We start from the raw sequence: 21,317 nt of genomic DNA on the forward strand, positions 1-21,317 counted from the left end.
GTATAGTATAGCCACAAGATCAATGGAGGGGATGATAAAAACACAAAGAGAGTTTTGTATTTTACTTAAAATGTATGAAAGATGTCACAAGGCCACACAATAATCATAAATCAACTGATCCTGACTCGGCCGGTAATTCCCACGGATATTATGCGACCGCTAGAGGGCAACACTCTCCCCTCCTCATCAAGTGTCAAGAACAGCTGATCGCAATGGACTCTCCGCGCGAAATTTGCTTGTTTGCTAGATTCACGCGCTCGGTTTCTTTAAATTCTCCAATATTACTAGAAACTCGCACACTCGATATTGGCACCAATAAACCGAATTACTTAGTTACACTGTACTCAGGCTCAAACAGTCTTTTCTACAATCAATTCTACAATGATTCACTGTAATGGCTTTACATTGTTCTTCACTCAGCAATATATTATGAAATATTAACACTGGAGTTTTCAATACTTTCTCTCGTGGGCGATAACGCAATAATTCACTGTACTCACAAATGATTATTCACTGAATGAACATAGACATATATATGGTATATAAATCAATCATCAATACATGGAAAATAAATAGTTTCTGGGCACATAGCCTAACCTCCAAATACTGGCATAATCTTATATATATTTTACCACTATATGTTCATATCAAAATCTATAGAACGATATACACAACACAGTAAATTTATCACTGGTTCCTGGTGCCTGTACACACCAATAATCAACATGAATATTACAAGTACTCTTGATAGTACTGTCTAGCACACTGGTGCTTTACCGTGACATAGGTGAGACTTGCTCACGACATATAAAATCTTCGGGCTAGATAATATAGCCAAATAACATAGCTAACTAAAGGGGAATGGGGAGGGAACTAGAACCACCTACTTCACCCTATCCTCCGATGAGAGTCGAGATGTAGCTCCTGGTCCTCGTGTCGGGAACGCCCCCACACTACACGTCGTCGTGTCCTACCAGAGCCTCTCGTCGTCCCACCGTTTAGCGCGTCGTCTCCGTGCCTCCTCACTGCAGGTCCGTCCTCCTCCTTGACTTATTGAAGGTTGGAGTCGGTCTCCTGGCCGTCGTCTTCTCCCAGCAACGGCTGTCGCCTACGTCTCAGCTACAGTCGTTCGGTTTCCCCAAATAGTCCTCTCTTCCTCAGCTACCCAGTGGCTCTGTCAGCCACTACGCTGTCACGAACTGGTGAATTGCCACAGACGCCAACATACGTCACTGCACGGCTTCACTGCTACTGGCACAGTACCTGACTGGAGCACTTGTTGCTCAAATAACCGTCAATTCCCTCTTCTGGTTCAACACATGAACTAGGGAAGACTTCTCAGAGTACTGGCGGAATTCAGGTGACGCGTAAATCCACGGTAGTGGGAAACAGCTGTCCGACAGACAGGACCACTCGTCGCACGTCCGACCTCTATGACGTGTCGTGTCTGACTGCTGGCGCCAGACCGGCGCGCTGGCCGGACCCCCTTCCTTCGTGACGTCACTTTCGCTACGGGAAGTTTTCATTGGCTCCCGGTGCCACATTGCTGTCGGTGACCAATCCGGTGCCACTGACGTCACACGGTTTTGGCGGGAGATCAGGGAAGCCAGCGCCATTTTGGCTCCCTAAAGGGCCTAAACCACAGGCCAAAATATCACTATTTCACAAATTTCTCGGCTCTCCGAGAACACTTCACTCTCTCCCATATATCAAATTGTAGCCTGCAACGTAGAGAACGCTTGGGAAAAGTAGACATGACTCTTACTGCAGGCGCGGGAGAATTTTAAGGGGGGGAACTCCGTCACAATATATATATATATATATATATATATATATATATATATATATATATATATATATATATATATATATATATATATATATATATATATATATATGTCGTACCTAGTAGCCAGAACTCACTTCTCAGCCTACTATGCAAGGCCCGATTTGCCTAATAAGCCAAGTTTTCCTGAATTAATATATTTTCTCTAATTTTTTTCTTATGAAATGATAAAGCTACTCATTTCATTATGTATGAGGGCAATTTTTTTTTATTGCAGGTAAAATTAATGTAGATATATGACCGAACCTAACCAACCCTACCTAACCTATCTTTATAGGTTAGGTTTGGTTAGGTAGCCGAAAAAGTTAGGTTAGGTTGGGTTAGGTAGGTTAGGTAGTCGAAAAAACATTATTTCATGAAAACTTGGCTTATTAGGCAAATCGGGCCTTGTATAGTAGGCTGAGAAGTGAGTTCTGGCTACTAGGTACGACATATATATATATATATATATATATATATATATATATATATATATATATATATATATATATATATATATATATATATAGATATAGATATAGATTAGTGTCTCTATTGATATTGTAGAAGTAAGTTAGCACAAGTTTATTAACTACTACCTGGTGAAGCCCAAGTGGCGTGTGTGGCCGAGCCGGAAGGACTGTACTCACCTAGTTGAACTTGCGGGGGTTGAGCTCTGGCTCTTTGGTCCCGCCTCTCAACTGTCAATCAACAGGTGTACAGATTCCTGAGCCTATTGGGCTCTATCATATCTACATTTGAAACTGTGTATGAAGTCTGCCTCCTCCACATCACTGCCTAATAAATTCCATCTGTTAACTACTCTGACACTGAAAAAGTTCTTTCTAACGTCCCTGTGGCTCATTTGGGTACTCATTTTCCACCTTGTGTCTCCTTATTCGAGTACCCCCGTGTTAAGCAATTTATCTTTATCTAACCTGTCGGTTCCTCTTAGAATTTTGTAGGTGGTGATCATGACTCCACGAGCTCTCCTATCTTCCAGCAACGTTAGGTTCATTTCATGCAACCTTTCCTCGTAACTTATGCCTCTTTGTTCCAAGACTAGCCTAGTGGCATACCTTTGAACTTTTTCCAGCTTAGTCGTGTGCTTGACAAGGTACGGGCTCCGTGCTGGGGCCGCATACTCCAGGATTGGTCTTACTTATGTGGTATACAAGGTTCTAAATGATTCCTTACACAGGTTCCTGAAGGCAGATCTGATGTTAGCCAGCCTCGCATAAGCCGCCGATGTTATTCGCTTTATGTTGGCTTCAGGAGACAGGTTTGGTGTGATATCAACTCCTAGATCATTCTCTCTGTCCGTTTCATGGAGGATTTCATCTCCCATTCGGTATCCTGTTTCTGGCCTCCTGTTTCCACTGCCTAGTTTCATTACCTTACATTTGCTTGGGTTGAACTGTAGTAGCCATTTGTTGGACCATTCATTCAGTTTGTCTAGATCATCTTATAACCTCATACTATCTTCCACTGTCTTCACACTCCTCATAATTTTTGCATCATCAACAAACTTAAAGAGGAACGAGTCTATTCCCTCTGGGAGAGCATTCACATATATCAGAAACAGTATAGATCCAAGGACTGTACGTGTCGAAAGTAAGGACAAGGACTGTACGTGTCGAAAGTAAGGACAAGGACTGTACGTGTCGAAAGTAAGGACAAGGACTGTACGTGTCCATGTGGATGGAAGCCGCACGAAAAAGGGGGGCAGGGACCCCTTTAGACTCCCCCAGCTGATTCGAGAGGCAAGCAGCGTCGAGAGGAATGCTGCTGTCATCATAGTGTATATATTCTATATCCATTTTGTTTATCTGTGTCATGTAGACTTTTCTTCAGTAAATCTTGTTAATTTTATTTATGATTTTCTGTAAGCCCTCCATCTCATTTGAACAATATTTACAATTTACAGTCTCCGTGGTGTAGTGGTAAGACACTCGCCTGGCGTTCCGCGAGCGCTATGTCATGGGTTCGTATCCTGGCCGGGAAGGATTTACTGGGCGCAATTCCTTAACTGTAGCCTCTGTTTAACGCAACAGTAAAATGTGTACTTGGATGAAAAAACGATTCTTCGCGGCAGGGGATCGTATTCCAGGGACCATAGGATTAAGGACTTGCCCGAAACGCTACGCGTACTAGTGGCTGTACAAGAATGTAACAACTCTTGTATATATCTCAAACAGTAATAGAAGGAAACCCTGAGGGTAACACAGTATTAATCTGAATCAAATTTCTGGGACGCTAAGATGAATTACCCAGCTAGCGAGAAGAGGGAGAAGAATTCAGTTAGTACATATCTCGGTGGGCAAGCCCGTTGGAGGTGCTTCACTCGGTGGGATCGAGGACCCACAGTGCTAGCTGGGCTTTCTCCTCCCACTTGGGTCCATGGTCAAGCAGTGGATAGAGACCGGACTTGAGTCAAGACTCGGAGAGCTCCCTGGGTGGATAGTGGCACCCGAGTAGAGGGGAGCGAAGACGTGCGGCGAGCATAGTGCCTCCGTTGCGTGTCTGAAACTCCCGTCACTCAAGGCCAAAGGTGAGCGACACCTGACACGTAACTAGTATCTCCCTCACTGTAACTATCTAAGCTACACACAGTATTCATCACTGCAACCAATTTTTTTTATTTAATTTAGCCCTAAGGGGTGAGTCCATCAACTTGGGCTGGACGGTAGAGCGACGGTCTCGCTTCATGCAGGTCAGCGTTCAATCCCCGACCGTCCAAGTGGTTGAGCAACATTCCTTACCCACCGTCCTATCCCAAATCCTTATCGTGATCCCTTACAAGTGCTATATAGTCGTGATGGCTTGGCACTTTTCCCTGATAAACTTTATTCGGCAGCTTCACTCATCTTGTGAGGGAACACAATGCCATAGTGACCGGGGGCCTGACGATTGAGAGCACAGTGCTCGGGATTCGGAGATCGATCCCCGGCGAAGGTGGAAACAAATGGGCAGTGTTTGTTTCACCCTGATGCAACTGTTCACCTAGCAGTAAATAGGTACCTGGAAGTTAGACAGCTGCTACGGAGTTGCTTCCTGTGTGTGTGTGTGTGTGTGTGTGTGTGTGTGTGTGTGTGTGTGTGTGTGCACTCACCTAGTTGTACTCACCTAGTTGTGCTTGCGGGGGTTGAGCTCTGGCTCTTTGGTCCCACCTCTCAACCGTCAATCAACAGGTGTACAGGTTCCTGAGCCTATTGGGCTCTATCATATCTACACTTGAAACTGTGTATAGAGTCAGCCTCCACCACATTACTTCCTAATGCATTCCATTTGTCAACCACTCGGACACTAAAAAAGTTCTTTTTAATATCTCTGTGGCCCATTTGGGCACTCAGTTTCCACCTGTGTCCCCTAGTGCGTGTGCCCCTTGTGTTAAATAGCCTGTCTTTATCAACCCTGTCGATTCCCTTGAGAATCTTGAATGGGGTAATCATGTCCCCCTAACTCTTCTGTCTTTCAACGAAGTGAGGTTTAATTCCCGTAGTCTCTCCTCGTAGCTCATACCTCTCAGCTCGGGTACTAGTCTGGTGGCAAACCTTTGAACCTTTTCCAGTTTAGTCTTATCCTTGACTAGATATGGACTCCGTGCTGGAGCCGCATACTCCAGGATTGATCTGACATATGTGGTATATAATGTTCTGAAAGATTCCTTACACAAGTTTCTAAAGGCCGTTCTTATGTTAGCCAACCTGGCATATGCTGCTGATGTTATCCTCTTGATATGAGCTTCAGGGGACATGTCTGGCGTGATACCAACCTTCAGATCTTTCTCTCTCTCTCTGACTCTTGAAGTATTTTATCTCCCAAATGATATCTTGTATCTGGTCTCCTGCTTCCTACCCCTATCTTCATTACATTACATTTGCTTGGGTTAAACTCTAACATCCATTTGTTCGACCATTCCTGCAGCTTGTCCAGGTCATCTTGAAGCCTCAAACTGTCCTTCTCTGTCTTAATCCTTATTTAAATGTATGTGTCTGTGTGTGAGTGTGTGTGTGTGTTTACTAGTTGTGTTTTTGCGGGGGTTGAGCTTTGCTCTTTCGGCCCGCCTCTCAACTGTCAATCAACTGTTTACTAACTACTTTTTTTTTTTCCACACCACACACACACACACACACACCCAGGAAGCAGCCCGTGACAGCTGACTAACTCCCAGGTACCTATTTACTGCTAGGTAACAGGGGCACTTAGGGTGAAAGAAACTTTGCCCATTTGTTTCTGCCTCGTGCGGGAATCGAACCCGCGCCACAGAATTATGAGTCCTGCGCGCTATCCACCAGGCTACGAGGCCCCACTCGTAGCCTGTGTGTATGTGTGTGTGTGTGTGTGTGTGTGTGTGTGTGTGTGTGTGTGTGTGTGTGTGTGTGTGTGTGTGTGTGTGTGTGTGTGTGTGTGAGTGTATGTGTGTGTGTGTGCGTGCGTGCGTGCGTGTGTGTGTGTGTGTGTGTGTGTGTGTGTGTGTGTGTGCGTGCGTGCGTGCGTGTGTGTGTGTGTGTGTGTGTGTGTGTGTGTGTGTGTGTGTGTGTGTGTGTGTGTATGTGTGTGTGTGTGTGTGTGTGTGTGTGGAGAAAAAAAGAAAAAAAACTGTTGATTGATTGAGAGTGCAGAGGTGGGCCCAAAAAGCCAGATCTCAACCCCCGCAAACACAACTAGGTGAATACAGTATTGGGCAGCGCCTGTGGGGAACTGACCTGTGAGATTTATATTTTTTTAATTTATATAGAATTTATATTTTACGTTAATTTATATTTTTCGATAACAAACTGTTTGTTGTTCGAAGTGGACTGTATTTCTTAAAATGTCTCACAAATCATCTCCTTACACATGTTGTGGGGTTTTCTGGTTTATATGTAGTCAACAATATAAATTATTGGTTATCTTGAGGTTATCTTGAGATGATTTCGGGGCTTTTTAGTGTCCCCGCGGCCCGGTCCTTGACCAGGCCTCCACCCCCAGGAAGCAGCCCGTGACAGCTGACTAACACCCAGGTACCTATTTTACTGCTAGGTAACAGGGGCATAGGATGAAAGAAACTCTGCCCATTGTTTCTCGCCGGCGCCTGGGATCGAACCCAGGACCACAGGATCACAAGTCCAGCGTGCTGTCCACTCGGCCGACCGGCTCCCTTGGTTAGTAGATATTCAGTACAATATTAGACTACATAGTATTAACTAAAATGGGAGGGCCTTATCTTATATGACTGATTTTAGCCTGGACAACCAGATATGACTCGGGTGAACACGGACTAATATTCCTCTCTTTGGGTGTGGCTGCCTTCACCCCCATGTACTGGCCAGATGAATGCTAATTCTTGCCAATTTAAATAAAGAGATAAGAATGTTGCTCACCCTGGTTTGTGTCTTTATTCGTGTCCTAAATGGAATATATCCTATCTACCTAACATTGCTGGCCAGAAATGACTAGATAAGTCGATTTTGGTATTGATAATTAAGTTGATTCAAGGGAAATATTTTTATGATGTTTACAGTCCCGAGACCAAGGTATTATGAATAATTCCCAACAGAATTAGCTGGTGAAAATAATAGCGACGTGGCTTGATATCTTTCGTTTTCTATTGAAGGAAAATTCAACTGTGCTTTATTTTCTATATGTGAATAAACACTATTTCAAGGGTTAATTTGTTATTTACACACTAGCAGCAATTGTAGTACTAGTAGGCATCCATCAGTCTCAGGAGGCTAAGGAGGTGCGCTCTGGTTGTCGGCCTGGAGTGGCCTTTCCAGGGCACAAAGCCAGAGTAGGATGATACGGAAGAGAAACTGTTACCCATGCAGCAGGTCCCCCCACCCCCACCCCCTGCCTCCACGGCGCCGAAAGTCTCCAATTGAAAGGCAAACGCCAATACGATTGGTTCCAGCGCCGTCGCAGGAACTGTGAGTTCTGGAGTTGACCTCGAAGTTGGTGAAAGAAGGCACTGGGAGTCCAAACCCGGAGACCGCCAAGGTCGCTGCCGGAGAAGAACCACCCCATCAAGGGCATGAACGACCCAAGCCTCCTGAAAGACCTTGGGCCACACGACCCCAGGGAGTTGGACGTCCCGCAGCTCAACCTGTCCTCTTAAAAAGAACGTCGCTGTTGGCCGTTTGCCCGTATGGCCGAATTTGGACGTAATTTGAAAATAAAAAAAAAATAAAAATATATTTGGGATTTTTTTTTTCAACAACAGTAAGTTAAGGGTCCTCTGATAGGTTAGGTGGGCAGGAAATTCTCATAAAGTTTCAAAACGTAATGGAAAAACGTTAACTTAAAGTGTCCTCTCCTAACCTCTGCGAGTACGCCGGACGACTCAAATAGAAAACGGAACAGAACGTCACTTTTGTGAGTCGATTTCATTTCAAATTACGTCCAAATTTGGCCATAGTGCCGCGCATACGAGCGAGAAGTGACGTTAATTTTAAGAGGACGGGTTGCCCAGACAGAGATCGTCACAGCCCTCTTTCACCCGAGGCCCGCTTCCTTCAAGACCAAGCAGAAAGAAGAGTGATAATTATTTATTAATATTATTATTATAATAATAATTATAATAAAGATTGTTGTATTAATCTACCCTTAAAACAATATTATCTTATATTGTATTAAATGTTAGTAAATGGTGTCGGGTATTCCGACAGCGCCACTCATCATGTGAGTGAACACATGATTCTCACAGCAAGTGAGAAGAGTTAGGGGAGGACATGATCACCACATACAAGATTCTCAGAGGAATAGATATGGTAAATAAAGACAGACTATTTAACAAAAGGGGCACATGCACTAAGGGACACAGGTGGAAATTGAGTGCCCAAATGAGTCATAGAGACATTAGAAAGATTTTTTCACTGTCAGAGTAGTAGACAAATGGAATGCATTAGGAAGTGATGTGGTGGAGGCTGACTCCATACACAGTTTCAAGTGTAGATATGATAGAGCCCAATAGGGTCAGGAACCTGTACATCAGTTGATTGACAGTTGAGAGGCGGGGCCAAAGAACCAGAGCTCAACCCCCCCCCCCCCCCGCAAGCACAGCTAAGTAAGTACAATTAGGTAAGTACACCACCTTAGTGACAGTTTTCGGCAACGTCACTCATCCTGTGAGTGAACATACCGTCATAGTGACAGTATTTGGCAGCGGCACTCATCCTGTGAGTGAACATACCGTCATAGTGACAGTATTTGGCAGCGTCACTCATCCTGTGAGTGAACATACCGTCATAGTGACAGTATTTGGCAGCGTCACTCATCCTGTGAGTGAACATACCATCATAGTGACAGTATTGGGCAGCGTCACTCATCCAGTGAGTGAACATACCGTCATAGTGACAGTATTTGGCAGCGTCACTCATCCTGTGAGTGAACATACCGTCATAGTGACAGTATTGGGCAGCGTCACATCCTGTGAGTGAACACACCCTATGACCGGGAGCCGGTCGGCCGAGCGGACAGCACGCGGGACTTGTGATCCTGTGGTCCTGGGTTCGATCCCAGGCGCCGGCGAGAAACAATGGGCAGAGTTTCTTTCACCCTATGCCCCTGTTACCTAGCAGTAAAATAGGTACCTGGGTGTTAGTCAGCTGTCACTGGCTGCTTCCTGGGGGTGGAGGCCTGGTCGAGGACCGGGCCGCGGGGACACTAAAAAGCCCCGAAATCACCTCAAGATAACCCTTTAGTGACAGTATTGAGCCGCGTCAGGTTAAGAATATTAACATTGTTAACCCTAAAAATCTTACGTTATCTTACGGATGTAAAATGGGAGAATCTCTTAATAACAGTATCTATATTTGTCAAAAAAAAAATTTCCTAACTCATACAATGTCAGGTTTATTATGCTACACATATATCTAATGTCCTTTAGATGTTTACATTCTCTCAGGTAGTGGTCAAGGCGGTGTCCGTCACTCTCACCACAGTTTCTGCAACTCCGCTGCTCAACTGTTGTTTCCTTCCCAAATCTCCATGGATATTTGTATCCAAGACGAATTTTTGCTATTACTGATTCTTTCTCGCGGCCACCTCGTTTTCGTCCATAATGATTGGGATTGCCAGCTGCAACCATATTGTACCAGCGTACAGATTCACTGGTTTGTGCTTCTATCCTCCTTTCCTCAGTTACCTTGTCACAGTGATGTTGCCTGATAATACCTCTAATTTGTAGCCGAGTTTTAGGTATGAAGTATTCAATATGGTCTCCTTCAGCGCCCTCAGCAGCCAGCACATTTGCTCGTTCACTTCCAATATGGGAGGGGGGGATCTACAGTAATTTGACCACTTGTGCTACATAGTCTGCTCGGCTTGTCGCTTACGTTTGATAAATACTCACTTGAACATTCTTCCCTGATTGGTTAGTACACTCACTTGATTTCTTTTTTTTTTTTTTTTTGAGATATATACAAGAGTTGTTACATTCTTGTAGAGCCACTAGTACGCGTAGCGTTTCGGGCAAGTCCTTAATCCTATGGTCCCTGGAATACGATCCCCTGCCGCGAAGGATCGTTTTTTCATCCAAGTACACATTTTACTGTTGCGTTAAACAGAGGCTACAGTTAAGGATTTGCGCCCAGTAAATCCTCCCCGGCCAGGATACGAACCCATGACATAGCGCTCGCGGAACGCCAGGCGAGTGTCTTACCACTACACCACGGAGACTGGCAATAACTATCTCAATAATTTCAGCGACTATCACAAAGTTTTCTGCATTTTTTTTACTAAGGCCTTGAAGTGCTGGTTTTGAACTAGTGGAGGTTACTGCACCGTTAGTGTTTCTTTCAATAACTCTTAACACCATAACAATGACTGTTAGCTCTGCTTACTTTGAGGAGGTATATTTCTTAACATGTGCTTTTTCTTCAATACCGATTTGATAGACACTTTTATTTATTTATTTATGCATATACAAGAATGTACATAAGGAATGTGAGGATACAAATATGGTAATTACAGTCTTGTAAAGCCACTAGCACGCGCAGCGTTTCGGGCAGGTCCTTAATCTAAGAAAATTTTAAGGAGGTAAATACTTGCAAAATTTATAGACAAAAAAATGATAACAGATTACATGAAATGAAAAAAAAAAAGATGAGAGAAAATTGTAGGTAGAGTATATTAAAGCACATAGGTAGCTAAGATTGATTGCAATGACAGCTTGAATGGTAGTTGACAACAAATTGGTAGACACAATACAGCAGAAACAATATAAGATTGCATCCATCTTCACAACACACAACAGCCATCATCACCGTAACCATCTTCACTACTTTGTGTACCTGGGTAATTAATCTACTATCATCACCATCACTACTTTCATGCCCCTTCACCACCTTCCATTTCCATCACCAGGATCCCTACCCTTAACCTCCTTCCATACCCTTGTCATAAGTCAATATTGACTTATTAAATATGTGCATAGGTGACATACTTAACATAATAGTTTCCCTTGAAAAGCTTCATAGAAAACACCAACCTTACCTAACCTACTTAGTATGTTAAGATAAGCATCTTATTGCTTCGTAATTACAATTATCACCTAACCTATACCTATAATAGGTTAAGTAACAATTGTAATTACGAAGCTATAAGATGCTTATTTTAACATACTAAGTAGGTTAGGTAAGGTCGGTGTTTTCTATGAAGCTTTTCAAGGGAAACTATTATGTTAAGTATGTCACCTATGCACATATTTAATAAGTCAATATTGACTTATTAAATTTGCGAGAACGGGTTGCAACATCTACACCACCTTCTGAACCACATTTTCTACCCTTCAGCATCTGAACAACTTTCCTTCCCAACGTCGCATTCAAGATACGTCTGTTCGCCGGTCCTCCTTGTGTCAGGGTCTGGGGGAGTGTGGGATAGGTATGGCTAATGTGTATGTGAAGTCGTTGGCTGTTTTTTGGGTAACCTTTCGTAGGGGGCTTGAGTTAGGGGGATGGCCTCAATTCATTGGCTCTGTATTTCAGTTCAATTCGGGTGTTATCTTATCTGGGTGCTGGGTTGCTGGGATGGGGCTTTCATCACGCAACGTGATTACTCCTGTATTCACCTAGTTATGCTTGCGAGGGGTGAACTCTGCTCTTTCGGCCCGCCTCACAACTGCCAATTAATCAACGATCTTTTATTCACACACACACATACGAAGTAACCCGTAACAGCTGTCTAACTCCTAGGTACCTATTTACTGCTAGGTAACATCAGGGTGAAAGAAACTCTGCCCATTTGTTTTCCGCCATCGCTGGGGATCGAATCCCGGTCCGCAGGATTACGAGGCCTGAGTGCTGTCCCCTCAGCCACTAGGCGCCTTTGTGATATTCTTCGGTCGCTGTGTAGGTCGGTCGCTGTGTAGGTCGGTCGCTGTGTAGGTCGGTCGCTGTGTAGGTCGGTCGCTGTGTAGGTCGGTCGCTGTGTTTACTAGTTGTGTTTTTACGGGGGTTGAGCTTTGCTCTTTCGGCCCGCCTCTCAACTGTCAATCAACTGTTTACTAACTACTATTTTTTTTTTCCACACCACACACACACACCCCAGGAAGCAGCCCGTGACAGCTGACTAACTCCCAGGTACCTATTTACTGCTAGGTAACAGGGGCATTCAGGGTGAAAGAAACTTTGCCCATTTGTTTCTACCTCGTGCGGGAATCGAATCCGCGCCACAGAATTACGAGTCCTGCGCGCTATCTACCAGGCTACGAGGCCCCCCTACCCCTCGTAGGCCCGAGGCCTACGAGGGGTAGGTTAGAAGGGGTACGATGTTGCTTATCTCTTGGGGTTTTTGAGTGGTAGGCTGCACATACACGATGTGGTGGTTGCGGCGGTCGTTTCCGAGGGTCATTGCTCGGTGGTTCAGAGCGGCTTATGAGGCTGCTGCTTATGTGTTGTAGGGTATAGCGGGCGGCGGCGTTAGTCGTTGTTCTGTATTCTTGGCATGTGAGTTGGGGCTGCGTCTTCACTCTTGAATGATTGTGTGTGTTTCCATCATCCTATTATTTTGTGTGGATGTTTGTGTGTGTTGGCTGTATGTGGTTTTTATTGTGCCAAAGCTGTTTTATTTGGCCCTTGAGTTGGACGTCTGTCCTTTCCGGGCCTGCTGGTGGGCGGTGTCCAACATTGCCATGAGTTTTGACATGCTTTTTTCCTTTTCATTGTGACCCCTTTGTACATGAGGCCTTCAATGTGTGTGTGTTTATGTATAAACATAACTTAACCTATACCTATTATAGGTTAGGTAATAATTGTAATTACGAAGCAATAAGATGCTTATCTTAAGATACTAACAAGGTTAGGTAAGGTCGGTGTTTTCTATGAATCTTTTTAAGGGTATCTATTATATTAAGTATGTCACCTATGCACATATTTAATAAGTCAATATTGACTTATTAAATTTGCGAGAACGGGTTGCAGTTTCGGAGGTGTCTCCAAGACATGCTAGCTACAACTGATCAAGCTGTGTATGTGTAGTGTGCATTGTACTGTTCTGACCTTGGAATATGTTCATCCCGGACCGAATCGACTTGAGAATGGTCCAGGACGGACCGAAACGTCGTCGTCCCTTCAATTTCTAGTGTGTGGTCTGGTCAACATCCCGGTTTAGTGTGTGACTCTTTCCTCTGACCGCAGTTGAATTGTAATATTTTAATTGAATTGTTGTTGGATTACCCTTGTTGATTCTTATTATGTTGGGTTATTCCATCTCTTTTCAATCATTTTGGTGGGTGGTAACGGCCTCTGTTTGTGGAGGTCTATTGTGTGTGTTATTATTTTAGTTATGTTTTTTCTGTTGTGTGATACTGGTGCTCTGTATTTGTAGTATCTTATGTGTGTTCTACTTGTGTGGTTAGAGTACATATTGTGCGCGTATATGTGCTGTACCCTAGGTACGTGTGTTTTGTATTAATTTTTGGTTTAATTATCAGGGGTGATCGCCAAGCCATTACAACTTTATAGCACTGGGAAGGGGTCAGGATAAGGACTGGGATGGGGGGGGGAGGGTAAATGGTGACCAACCACTTTGACGGTCAGGGATTGAAGGCTGACCTGCGTGAAGCGAGACGGTCACTCTACTGTCCAGTCAAAGTTACTGGTGTTTTGTATTAGTGGTCTGTATATATTGTTATATATAGTGTTACGGTGCCCTCTCCTCTTTCTCCACTGTGTCAGCGTTAAGACTCATATCTTCGTACCTTGCAGGTTCCCTGACATTCAGGGAATCATTTGATATAGGACGCTACTTGACAGATTACATATTTATGGAGAAATCATCAATTATAAATTTTGCAGGTGAGGGGGCTGACGCCCCTTTGACATACAAAATGGCGACGTCCTTGTCGGGTTTGGCGCCAAGACGTGAGGGCGCCAGCAGGCTGGCGATTGGCTGGCCGAGGTCACGTGACGTGATTGACCAATCAGAGCTCGCCCTGACGTCACCGGGAGGCCTGGCTCAGGACCTGCAGGTCACCGCACCAGCAGAGATTCACAGACCTTTGACGCGAGCAGAAGTGCGTCAGTGTGCTCCCGGGATTGGAGGTTTTGGAAGCCTCGCTCAGTGGATTGAGCAGACTTATGAAGTCTACCATCGTCGTAGAGGATTAGTGCGAAGAAGTAGAGTTTAGTGGGCTGTCAGTCTGCGACAGAGGTGAGTAGCGACACTGGGAGGGAAAGTCTGACGCCCTGCAGGTTCCACCCCAGTACGACTTGCAAAGCTTCCATGACCAGGTTACATCTACGACCTGGTCACGGGTCGACCATTTATGACGTAAAAAGAAAGGTGAAACGCCAAGCAACCTCTGAAGAGTCAACTCCGTGACTGCCTTTAGGCAGTCTCCGTGGTGTAGTGGTAAGACACTCGCCTGGCGTTCCGCGAGCGCTATGTCATGGGTTCGTATCCTGGCCGGGGAGGATTTACTGGGCGCAATTCCTTAACTGTAGCCTCTGTTTAACGCAACAGTAAAATGTGTACTTGGATGAAAAAACGATTCTTCGCGGCAGGGGATCGTATTCCAGGGACCATAGGATTAAGGACTTGCCCGAAACGCTACGCGTACTAGTGGCTGTACAAGAATGTAACAACTCTTGTATATATCTCATAAAAAAAAAAAAAACTAACACAACACTTATACCCCCTATTAGAATGTTTTACAGGAACGTCTTTTCGACGGCTCATAAAACGGAGGAAAGGATCTTGAAAGACATTATTGATAGAAACGTTATCCCTACAAAAAAAAAAAGAAAATACAATTGACAATCTACTACAAAAACAATAAAACGGCCAACCTACTCATGAAGAACTCCCCAGACACCAAACAGAACGCCTTCAAGAAAACCAACGTCGTCTATTCCTTCACATACCCGCTAGGGGACTGTAAGCCCCAAAGAACTCAGTATATAGGCAAGACAACAACGTCTATTTCTAGGCAATTAACCACGCATAAACAACAGGGTTCCATCAAGGAACATATAATCTCTTCTCACAACCAGATCATCACCAGAGAAGTCTTAACAAGCAACTCAGAAATCATCGATAAATACAGAGATAGCAGGAGACTCGACATCAGCGAGGCACTACACATTAAAAAGTCAACACCAGCAATCAACAGCCAACTAATGCACAACTACATTCTTCCCACTTCAAGACCCCGAACCAATATGGAAGCAGCAAGAGGAAGTATGGGCCAATAGGCCTTCTGCAGTTACTTCCATTCTTATATTCTCATCCCATTGTTTCGTGTTCTGTCTTATGTTTCATCTCACCCGAAACCTTTGTGCCATATTACCTCACCTAAAAACAAGTGTAAGTATAAATGTATTTTGTGTCTAAATTAAGTCTTTGAAAATGTAATAAGGAATTACGAAACGCGTTTAGGCGTTAGACTCGAAATAAAGAGAATGAATTTTGGAGAGTTACGTTATCAGTTACCCTCGACAGTGAAGAAGAATGTAAAAAATATTGAGAAGATTCGTGTTAGAATTATTAATCTTACCCTTTCGGTCATATTTAACAACATATGTTTACAAGAAAGACTGCTACCATTGACTGCTAATATACTAATATATATTTAATATATACATCTTTCTTTTGACCTCTCAATCAGGTCCGGACGGCATATAACTCTCACTGGGGTAGACTCGTTCCACCCAAGCTACATGGGGTCATAATACTGGGAACTCAGCAAAACTCCACTTTCTTAACTCTACTGGAGATAAGAAACAGCCAATGCTGAATTTCGACTACCACCGGATGGACAAGATTAAAGGACTCCAGAGCCATGATGACACTGCCAGAGTCAACTACAACACTAAAGGAGAGTTGACAGCGAGAAAGCAGTTGACGAAGAGCATAGAGAATAGCATAAAGTTCTGCTGTGAAAATGCTAGTCTCCGGAGGCAGAAGACACATATAGGTGAGGTCAGGAAAAACAACAGAGTAGCCGACACCGTCTGCAGACTTAGACCCATCGGTGAAGACGAGAATGGAGTGGGAGTGGGAAGAAATGTGTTCAAGCAAAAGGCGATTCAGAACTGTAGGAGGGGTAAAAACTTGCGTCAGGGTGTTACACAATTTTGGAAGTGGGCAAGGATTCTTGAGGTTATATTGAGATGATTTCGGGGCTTTAGTGTCCCCGCGGCCCGGTCCTCGACCAGGCCTCCACCCCCAGGAAGCAGCCCGTGACAGCTGACTAACTCCCAGGTACCTATTTTACTGCTAGGTAACAGGGGCATTCAGGGTGAAAGAAACTTTGCCCATTTGTTTCTGCCTTGTGCGGGAATCGAATCCGCGCCACAGAATTACGAGTCCTGCGCGCTATCCACCAGGCTACGAGGCCCCTTAGGGGGGGCAAGGACGGAACAACACAAGGAGAAATATTGGTAACACTAACTAAAAGATAAGTCTGTAGACATGTCAACCGTACAGAAAGAGGGAGGTGGTGACAGGGGCCACAGGAGGGGCAAAAGTCAAAGCACGACATAAGGGAGGGTGTTGTAAGGACCGCCCAAGGAAGCGACGACAGTTGCGATCGCTGCGGTCCTGGAGAGACAGGGCGCCGGTTTCAACATTCAGGCTGAGGGTGGGAGTCGAACGAAAGGCAGCAGAGATGAGGCGTAACCCAGTATGGTGCAGAGCATCAAGACGGCGAAGAGTAGAAAGAAAAGCAGACGAGTAATCAGGGCAACCATAATCGAGTTTAGACAGAATGAGAGAGAGGAATGTAAAGAGAGGAACGTTCACCTATCAGCTGCCTAAAAAGTATGGAGCAAAACCTTAAGGAAGTTAAGGGCCTTAGAGCATTTAACTCGGAGGTAAGAGATATGGGGCGACCAAGACAAACGAGTGTCAAAGATTAACCCAAAAAACTTAGCAGAATCTTTGTACACAAAGATTCCTCGTAGCCTGGTTGACAGCGCGCAGGACTTGTAATTCTGTGGCGCGGGTTCGATTCCCGCACGAGGCAGAAACAAATGGGCAAAGTTTCTTTCACCCTGAATGCCCCTGTTACCTAGCAGTAAATAGGTACCTGGGTGTTAGTCAGCTGTCACGGGCTGCTTCCTGGGGGTGGAGGCCTGGTCAAGGACCGGGCCGCGGGGACACTAAAAAGCCCCGAAATCAACTCAAGATAACCTCAAGATAACAAGGGAATGACTATAAAGCGACAAAAAGGGACGAGGAACTACCTGCTTCCGAGTGAAAGTCATGGCACAAGTCTTAGTTGTAGCGAACTTGAACCCATTATTGATGGCCCAAGACGACACGACATCAATCGCAAGGTAAAGTCGTCGTTGAAGAAAAGGACCATCACCCTGACAGCAAAAGGTACTAGATCATCGACAAAGAGCACTAAGAAAAATGCCAGAGAGAAGGGAGGAAAGAAGGCCATTGAGGGAAACAAGGGAAAAGGGTAGTGCTCAGAACACTACCCTGGGGTATACCTTAGTATTGCTGAAAAAGAGGCAGAGTGAGTGGTACCAGGCATCACTCTAAAGGAACGACTAAAGAGGAAGCTTAGGAGAAACTGCATCACCACGGAGATGCAGTCTCCGTGGTGTAGTGGTAAGACACTCGCCTGGCGTTCCGCGAGCGCTATGTCATGGGTTCGTATCCTGGCCGGGGAGGATTTACTGGGCGCAAATCCTTAACTGTAGCCTCTGTTTAACGCAACAGTAAAATGTGTACTTGGATGAAAAAACGATTCTTCGCGGCAGGGGATCGTATTCCAGGGACCATAGGATTAAGGACCTGCCCGAAACGCTACGCGTACTAGTAGTGGCTGTACAAGAATGTAACAACTCTTGTATATATCTCAAAAAAAAAAAAAGAGAAAAAAAAAAGAAAGAGAGGGAGATTACCACGAAGGCCAAAAGAACAAAGTAGGAACAGACTATGGCACCTCCAGGTGGTGTTGTATGTTTTTTTCCACTTCAAAAAGAACAGCAACAGCTAAGGTTTTCGCAGCAAAAGCAGTATAAATAAAGACCTCCAAGATCACGAAAACATCAATCGTGCTGTGGCACTTGCGAAAGCCAAATTGAGCAGGGGAGAGGCTGTGATAGCGTTCCAATAACCACATCAGATGGATATTGACCATACATTCTAAGAGTTGGCAGACGCAACTTGTGAGGGCAATGGAGCAGTCCTTTGGGGACTGAAGAGACCCCTAGAGACACTAGTTTCCGAATAGGGAGAACAACCGCATCGGGCCAGCCCTCGGGGACTGACGACGACGACGACTCCCAGACACTGGGAGTTTTTACTGAATACAGATTCAGTAAATAGTGAGACGTGCATTGCGAGAGATGGCGAAACATCTCATAATGAATGTCATCTAAGCCTGCTGCCATAGAACCTCAAAGGGCCAGAGCAGACTGAAGTTCGGAGAGAGAGAAGGGATCGTTATAGGGAAGTTGGAGATGAGTGCGGAAATCTAAGGGACGAGATTCAAGAACGGGCTTACAAAGAAGGAAGCATCGAGGAAGATGAGAACCTCAGCTAAGAGGTGAAGGTGACGGCCCGGCGAGATATCTAGAACAAATTTACTCGCTATTTTGTGGATTTTCTTCCAGATCTGCGGCAGAGGAATATCAAACGTGATGGTTATCTTGAGGTTATCTTGAGATGATTTCGGGGCTTTTTAGTGTCCCCGCGGCCCTGTCCTCGACCAGACCTCTACCCCCAGGAAGCAGCCCGTGACAGCTGACTAACTCCCAGGTACCTATTTACTGCTAGGTAACAGGGGCATTCAGGGTGAAAGAAACTTTGCCCATTTGTTTCTGCCTCGTGCGGGAATCGAACCCGCGCCACAGAATTACGAGTCCTGCGCGCTATCTACCAGGCTACGAGGCCCCTTTGGAGGCCTCGTAGCGGAGGGTGGAGACATAAGATTTCTAACTCTCACGTTTAGCTGTACGGATGGTTCTACAGTCCATCGCACTCGCTTTCCAAAACAAAATAAAAGAATGAGCCGTCTACCGGCGTCGATGTTTCTTCCAGGCTGCACGCTTACATCGGACAGCCCGAGCACAGTCCGCATTCCACCAGGGAACGCACTTCCACGTGCCCTGGAAGGCAGAGCGAGGACTAGTGTAGAGGGCTGCATCGAACACGGTGTCATGAAAAAGGTGAAGGGCTCGAGGGAGAGGAAGAGTGGAAAGGTTGGAGAGAGAAGCACTGAGGGTGAATAGGTTCCAGTCAGCCTTGGCAAACTGCCACCTCAGGAAGGAGAGGAAAGGGTGAAAAGAGAAAAAGGTGACAAGGATGGGTATATGATCACTGTTATGGAGGTCATCAAGGTCCACATGAAATCTAATTAAAGAGACAATGTGCAGAGAGGAAGATCAAGACAGGAAAGGATGCGAATGCTGGAGTCCACATGAGTGGGTTCACCAGAATTCAGAAGAGACAGGGAAGAACAGAGGACAAACAGTTCGAGAAGGCGGCCTCGGGTGTTTGTCAGAACATCACCCCAGAGGGTATGTTGACAGCTGATATCACCCAACAGGAGCACCGGCTCTGGCAAGGAGTCCAGGAGGTGCTTAAGATCAGGAAGAGAAAGCGGGACGTTTGGGGAAAGATAAATGGAGCAGACCGTGTACCATTTACTCACAAAGATACGGGCTGCAGAACAATGGATAGGCGACTGAAGAAGTAGGGGGACGAAGGGAATATCAGTACGAATCTAGAGAGGAGTAGATAGAAGTTGGAGTACATGGAAGTTGGCATAAAATCCACAAAGATTCCATTGAAGGATAGACATTGTCAAAAGGAAAGAGAGAGGATAGCAACAGAGAACAATGAAGAAACAATGACAAAGAAGAAGACAACATATTAAAGAAGTTCTGGACCAGGATCGGGATCAGGATCAAAGTCAGTGAAATCAGGGTTAGGGGGCATGGGTAAACTAAGTAAAGAAGATGGAGTTAGGGGAGCGGGAGGGCAGACCAGAGGTGGACGGATAGGGTCCGGAGTAGGAAGAGACAACGGAGAGGGGCGGTCAAGGACAGCAGGGGGAAGAAGGGGCAGAAACAGGGAAGTGCACCTCAGCAAGGGCAGCAACCGAGAGAGAATCGGGGGCTAAAGAAACCTCCATAGCTGGGACAGGGGACCCGACCACCGAAATGGGAGGAGATGCAGTAATAGAGTCAGAGGTGAGGGGTAAGGAAGAAAGTGATGCCTTCTTACCTGCCGGGGAGGAAGAAGAAGAGGATCCAGGCTTACGTTTCTGACTCAAAGAGACAGATGCGCCAGAATCAACGTACTGGATGACAGACTCAATTATCTCAACAGGAGAAAAGGAACAGGGGCAAGCAACATGCAGCTTGCTGGGAGGATGATGGGGAAACAGCATCTTGAGGTTATCTTGAGATGATTTCGGGGCTTTAGTGTCCCCGCGGCCCGGTCCTCGACCAGGCCTCCACCCCCCAGGAAGCAGCCCGTGACAGCTGACTAACACCCAGGTACCTATTTTACTGCTAGGTAACAGGGGCACAGGGTGAAAGAAACTCTGCCCATTGTTTCTCGCCGGCGCCCGGGATCGAACCCGAGACCACAGGATCACAGTCCAGCGTGCTGTTCGCTCGGCCGACCGGCTCCCTTCATTGTATTCAGGTTCATTGTCAAAACCTGTTCATCAGGTTCATTGTAGTTTCAATACAATTTCATGTTAATTAGAGTAACGAATATGCGAATAGTCGTTACTCGTTACATATATATTAACGAATATGCACATAGCGATTTACCTCGCCGTTTGTTCCTACTAAATATATTTATTCAAATTTCATATGGTTGTGTTTAATGCTGTAATAATTATACTGTGCCTTTAGAAAATGCCCAATTCTTGTGTGATTTTGTCTTTTGTACAAAATTATCTGGAATATCGCCTCTTCTTAAACACAAATTATTCAAAACATAATAACAGTATTTTGTGAGCTGAATTGACCTCGCATCTGATCTTGCTTATAACGTAATAGGCAGCATACATACAGCACAGTTTCAACAGTTC

This window comes from Procambarus clarkii, chromosome 71 (genome assembly GCF_040958095.1).
Source record: "Procambarus clarkii isolate CNS0578487 chromosome 71, FALCON_Pclarkii_2.0, whole genome shotgun sequence".
NCBI classification, from domain to species: Eukaryota; Metazoa; Arthropoda; class Malacostraca; order Decapoda; family Cambaridae; genus Procambarus; species Procambarus clarkii.